The sequence below is a fragment of the Esox lucius genome, chromosome 18 (genome assembly GCF_011004845.1).
Source record: "Esox lucius isolate fEsoLuc1 chromosome 18, fEsoLuc1.pri, whole genome shotgun sequence".
In the NCBI taxonomy this organism is placed as follows: domain Eukaryota; kingdom Metazoa; phylum Chordata; class Actinopteri; order Esociformes; family Esocidae; genus Esox; species Esox lucius.
In genome coordinates this window covers 7,492,729-7,499,936 of record NC_047586.1, presented here as the reverse complement: position 1 = coordinate 7,499,936, position 7,208 = coordinate 7,492,729, and positions in this window count along the sequence as shown.

Genomic DNA, 7,208 nt, shown 5'->3' with positions numbered 1-7,208 from the left:
CCTCCTGAAGGTCTACTGCCTCTTTCCATTTCCATCTCAGAGCCCTTTGTCTAGTGAGCCTTTAGCCCAGTGAGCCCTTTTGCCCAGTGTTTAGTGTTTTTTTAGGATCCCCATTGGCTGTTGCCAAGGCAGCAGCATATTACAGAGGACCATACAGAGATGAAACATATACCGCATATGGTTAGCCTATGGCAACGGCCGTTGTCAGTCTATCTGAAAGGACCAGGTCATTTCCTTGTGTAGTTTTTCAGTCTCTGCTCTGCGGATCCCTTCAGATGTTGGAAACAAAGCAGCTCGACTTTGTAGACAGTGAGAGCGAAGACAGCTCTACCCCTACGCTTTGACGCACAACCCTACGCATTTATGGCACGTTTTTCGGCACACGGAACGGTACCTGGAAGCAGAAAGGAGCCCGTGCTCAAGTACAGTGGGGAGAACAAGTATTTGATACACTGCCAATTTTGCAGGTTTTCCCCACTTACAAAGCGTGTAGAAGTCTGTCATTTTTATCATAGGTACACTTCAACTGTTTGTGACGGAATCTAAAACAAAAATCAAGAAAATCATTGTATGTTTTTTAAGTAATTAATTTACATGCTTTGTAAGTAGGAAAACCTGCACAATCGGCAGTGTATCAAAAACCTGTTCTCCCCACTGTATATCTGACAAGTGGCCGCTGGAGCTGTAACCAGGGGTGTAGAATTGTGTGTGTGTGTGTGTGAGACGCCCCTGGAAAAGAGTGAAAATCCTGGGATTCATTGACCCCGACCTCCCCAATATACAATACAAACATACGCTGTAGGATGTAACTAAAATAAACAGCCAGGAATGACCAGTCAAGTATTGCCCCATGCTAAGAACTGGTTGGAATTTGGGATGGGCAGCCGGTTTCCTAATCAAAGTATGCTTCCTACAAAGACAGCTACAGCTAAGTTAGACTGCGTTGTTTTGAAATGGGTGATGCAAGATCAGAACAGTGTGCCTCTGTTTGTGGGGTCCTGTCACACTTCAACAGGCAGTCAATGAGACCAGAGAACAGGTTTAGGGAGAATGGGGTAGCGGGTGTTTGTTTGCTGTGCGCTGAATTTACTACACACTTCCACTCTGTTCACTTGCTGTGAGTGTGATCCAACTAACTAGCATGAAGAACCTGTGTATTTGTGATAAACACAGTCATTCTGCAACCCTATTCTTGGAAATGTTGTACATTTCATCACAGATATGACACAGCCGCTTCAATTATTATGAAATTCCCCTTAATCAGATTTTGATGACAGAGCCAATGATAACGAGATTACAAAACAGCCCTGCACAATTTCATGGCAGGCAGCTGCGCTCAGTTTGTCAATTCAAAGAAAACAACTCAGATGGTGTCTGAAAATGTTCCATCGAGACCCCCCCCGGAAATGCAACTGGAGGTCAAGTGTTGGCAAGAGAAGTGATGGCATCTCTCTCCGAAACCCAGTGCGCCAAGTTTGCAGATGTTGGTACATCGGTGTTGGTGCAGACAAACTCACTGGCGTAACCACAAAGAGACTGGTACTATCACAACCTTCGTGCCAGCTGGCACAATGGTTGCCTGTGTGTATGGGGTTTAGAAATAATCCGGTGGGCAACTGTTGCCAGGATGGGTGCTGATGTCACTCTCCATTTCAAAGTTAATGCATTATGTTATGTAGATCCAACCTGACTTGAAATCATGTGTATACCAACACTGCAAGTGTTGATGCGAACTGTGGCAAGATCCTTTTGAGGAGGAGGCCATTTCCTCATCCAGAGTTCTGTTGGTTTCATTCTCCTGTGGTGTTGTAAACTGCCCTACTCTCTTAACAGGTGACAACATGTGTGTCCCTCGGGGTGCTGATCCACAAAGCCAAGGCCCAGGCTACAGTGCATTGGAAGACACCTCACCGAGTCCCAAAGTTCCACCCTATTCCCTTTAACAGGTCATTACAGTTTACTTAGGACGGAAGCCGCAGTGATCAAATTCCATGATAGAATGAAGACAAGATGACACATCCCAAGCTGCGGTCTTGAGTTTCTAAGCTTTTCCAACTCAGGCCGTACTTTCACCTCGCCGCGTCCGTGTTCGTTCGCTAAAGCTCACTCTCCCCGGCCGACAGCGGGGCCGAACACCATCAGACAGGGTGACACCTGCTGCTCCCCACAACAGAGGGCCTCTGCAGGGCTAAATGGGAGTTTGGATGGCCCCCTAGGAGCCCGTCGGGGTGAGCTCTGGACCAGCGGTGTCCCTCGCCGCCCCCCCACCGCCCCCGCCTTGGCATTCTGGGAAGAGGCTGAGGTGACTGCAGGGGATTGTCAACTGAACACAGAGGGGGTATAATGGGCTGCGCTAAAGAAAGACTGACACTGAGGCTTGTAGTGTGAATACAAATGCTGGCTGCTGTCACAGAAGCTATTCGCCTGCAAGCGTAAGATTGGATTTCTTATATGATCAAATGTTTGATGGGATCAATCGACTCTGGGAGGCTTTTATAATTACAGTAGAAAAGTAATGAATTGACCTTAAACGGAAATCGTGCTGTACCTCCATATATGTATGTACAGTGGGGAGGACAAGTATTTGATACACTGCCGATTTTGCAGGTTTTCCTACTTACAAAGCATGTAGACGTCTGTAATTTTTATCATAAGTATTCTTCAACTGTGAGAAACGGAATCTAAAACAAAAATCCAGAAAATCACGTTGTATGATTTTTAAATAATTATTTTGCATTTTATTGTATGACATAAGTATTTGATCACCTACCAACCAGTAAGAATTCCAGCTCGCACAGACCTGTTCGTTTTTCTTTAAGAAGCCCTCCTGTTCTCCACTCATTACCTGTATTAACTGCACCTGTTTGAACTCGTTACCTGTATAAAAGACACCTGTCCACACACTCAATCAAACAGACTCCAACCTCTCTTCAATGGCCAAGACCAGAGAGCTGTGTAAGGACATCAGGGATAAAATTGTAGGCCTCCATAAGGCTGGGATGGGCTACAGGACAATAGGCAGGCAGCTTGGTGAGAAGGCAACAACTGTTGGCGCAATTATAAAAAAATGGAAGAAGTTCAAGATAACGGTCAATCTCCCTCGGTCTGGGGCTCCATGCAAGATCTCACCTCGTGGGGCATCAATGATCATGAGGAAGATGAGGGATCAGCCCAGAACTACACGGCAGGACCTGGTCAATGACCTGAAGAGAGCTGGGACCACAGTCTCAAAGAAAACCATTAGTAACACACTACGCCGTCATGGATTAAATTCCTGCAGCGCATGTCCAGGCCCGTCTGAAGTTTGCCAATGACCATCTGGATGATCCAGAGGAGGAATGGGAGAAGGGCATTTGATCTGATGAGAAAAAATTGCTTTTTGGTCTGAACTCCACTCGCCGTGTTTGGAGGAAGAAGAAGGATGAGTACAACCCCAAGAACACCATCCCAATCGTGAAGCATGGAGGTGGAAACATCATTCTTTGGGGATGCTTTTCTGCAAAGGGGACAGGACGACTGTACTGTATTGAGGGGAGGATGGATGGGGCCATGTATCACGAGATCTTGGCCAACAACCTCCTTCCCTCAGTAAGAGCATTGAAGATGGGTCGTGGCTGGGTCTTCCAGCATGACAACGACCCGAAACACACAGCCAGGGCAAAGAATCAAATCCTGTCTCTCATTAGAATCTAAAAAGAGGTTAGTTGCTGGTACTTTTATGTCTATTCTTGACTATGGGTATGTTTTATATATGCATGCTTCGTCTCAAAGTTTACATGCACTGGACATTGTATACCATGGAGTTCTGAGGTTCATCACTGGTTTTAAAGTTCTCACTCACCACTGTGAACTGCATGAACGTGTTGGATGGTCTTCTCTGTCAACACAGAGACTTCAACACTGGTATGTTTTTATATATAAGGCTATTTTAGGTCTTCTTCCACCCAGGCCAGGACAGTCTTGAAAAAGAGATTTTTAATCTCAGCAAGTATTTTCCTGGTTAAATAAAGGTGGCCTAGCCAGTCTCCAGACCTGAACCCAATAGAAAATCTTTGGAGGGAGCTGAAAGTCTGTATTGCCCAGCGACAGCCCTGATACCTGAAGGATCTGGAGAAGGTCTGTATGGAGGAGTGGGCCATAATCACTGCTGCAATGTGTGCAAACCTGGTCAAGAACTACAGGAAACGTATGATCTCTGTAATTGCAAAAAAAGGTTTCTGTACCAAATATTATGTTCTGCTTTTCTGATGTATCAAATACTTATGTCATGCAATAAAATGCTAATTTATTACTTAAAAATCACACAATGTGATTTTCTGGATTTATCACTCACAGTTGACGAGTACCTATGATAAAAATTTGATTTCTTCATGCAAAATTGGTAGTGTATCAAATACTTGTTCTCCACACTGTCTCTAGCTATCTCTCTTTCACTCTCTCTGTCTATATAGCTATACACTGATGAGCCAAAACATAATGGCCACTCTCTGGTGAAGCAAATAACCTTGATCATCTCCTAACAAGAGCACACGGCAAGGTCTGGGTAAATAAAATGGTAAGTGAACAATCAGTTCTTGTAGTCAACGTGGTGGATGCAGGGGAAATGGGCAGGAGTAAAGACCTGAGTGACTTCGACAAGGGCCAGTTTGTTATGGCACCACGACTGAGTCAGAGAATCCCTGAAATGGCAGGGCTTGTGGGGTTCTCCCAGTCAGCAGTTGTGAGTGCCTACTGACAGTGGTCCGAGGAGGGACAAACCAGCGACCGGGTGTTGGGGCGCCAAAGGCCCATCAATGAGCGAGGGCAACGGAGGCTATCCCGTCTGGGCTGAACCGACAGAAGGTCTACCGTGGTACAAGTCACAAAAAACATTTCAATTATGGTTATGGGAGGAATGTGTCACAACACACAGTGCATCGCATCCTCTGTGTATGGGGCTGCGTAGCCCATGAAGAGTTCCCATGAAGACCCCTGTACCACTGTTGGAAGTGCCTAGAATGGGCACGCAAGCGTCAGAACTGGACGTTGGAGGAGTTGATGGCACCATGATGCACTGTGGGAAGATGACAAGCTGCCTAATATTGTGTAGGTCCCACTTTTGCTGCCAAAACAGCCCTGCCCGGTCGAGGCATGGACTCCATTGAACCTCTGAAGGTGTGCTGTGGTATCTGGCACCAAGACGATAGCCGCAGATCCTTTAAGTCCTGGAAGTTGCGAGGTGGGGCCTCCATAGATCGGACCTGTTTGTCCAGCACATCCCACAGACGCTCGATTGGATTGAGATCTGGGGAATTTAGAGGCCAAGTCAACACCTTGAACTGGTTGTGTTCCTCAAACCATTCCTGAACCACTTTTACTTTGTGGCAAGGTGCATTATCCTGCTGAAAGAGGCCAATGCCATCAGGGAATACCGTTGCCATGAAATGGTGCACATGGTCTGCAATAATGCTTAGGTAGGTGGTACATGTCAAAGTAACATCCACATGAATGGCAGGACCCAAGGTTTCCCAGCAGAAAATTGCCCAAAGCATCACACCGCTTCCGCCCGTTTGCCTTCTTCCCATAATGCATCCTGGTGTCATGTGTTCTCCAGGTAAGCGACACACGCGCACCCGTCCATCCATCTGATGTAAAAGGAAATGTGATTAATCAGACCAGGCCACATTCTTCCATTGCTTTGTGGTCCAGTTCTGATGCTCACGGGCCCATTGTAGGCACTTTGAGATCCCCAAACACTGCAGTTTTACATTGAGAAACGTTATTCTTAAACTGTTGCGCTATATACCTGTGCAGTCTTTCACAGATTGGCGAACCTCTCCCTATCTTTACTTCTCTGGGATGATCTTTTAATACCCAATCATGTCACTAAACTGTTTCTTATTAACCTGATTAGTTGTGAGATGTTCCAACAGATTTTTTTTTAGCATTACACAACTTTTCCAGTCTTTTGTTTCCTCTGTCCTAGCAATTTTGAAACATGCTGCTGGCGTCAAATACTAAAAGTGGGCATATATTTTTCAAGAAACATTAACATTTCTCAGTTTCAATATTTGATATGTTGTCTTTGTACTATTGTGTATTGAATATAGGGTTTAAATGATTTACATCATTGCATTGTTTTTCTTCACATTTTTCCCAGCGTCACAACTTCTTGGGAAATAGGGTTGTATTATTCCACACAATGGTAAACGCTGAATTATAAAGAAATGCTTTGATGAATATTTAATGTTATGAGGTTTCTTGCTATGTGTACATTCTCCTTGTTTGTTAGGGTGGCTAGGATCTCATTATGTGTCAACAGTGGCCTGAATATGATGATTCATTGTCCTTTCAAGATTTTGGATGATATCCAAATGATAGGTCACAGCTGATCCTTGCCCTTGGGCACCCACATCAAATAAAAAACAAACAAATCTCATCTGATTCTGTTTTTCTTCTCTTGGCCAGATCAAAAATTATTTTGTGAATTAAGAGACAAGTACATGTAAAACATCCCACTTACAAGCCATGGGAGAGGAGCACTGGAAAATCACAATCATATTTATGAACAGGGTTACTTTCAAAGTGCAGTTTCTCAGGTGTGTATTGAGGACCACCTGTTTTGATGGTCTCTGATATCATCTTTGCCTGAATGGATGTAAGAGAGGGGATAAAACAGATCAAGGCATGTTTAAATCAGCAGCCTTCTTGAGAGGTTTTTTTCTTGTGTCCACCTTAAAAGGCTGGCCTGTTTCAGCGCCACCGTTCCAGCTGCCTGGAGATTAAATTAACAGCATCACTAAGAGCAGCAGACCCCCGTCGCGCTGCCCTCTCTTTTCATCTCCCGGGTTCAGATAGTGAAATAATTGACAATGTACCGTACGTCCCAAACGGCACCCTAGGCCCTAGTGCACTTCTTCTGACCAGGGAAACAGGGCGCCGTTCAGGACACGGACGGTGTGGACAAACACAAAGAAGCTCGTTAAATGCAGAGCGTCAGAGTTGTTAAGTGTGAGTCAATCAGTGTGCCTTGTCAAAGTCGGATAGGATCTTGGTCTTTCTCCCTGATAATTTTTTTTACAAATCATTCATGATCGTCCGTAATCACGGCCGAGCTGGAGGCACCTCTAAATGAGCTGTATTGTGCACTGGAAAAGTGACAAAGCGCTAGAACTTAGTGCATTAGTATTCACCCCCCTTGGATATTTGGTATGGTTTCTAAAATGAGT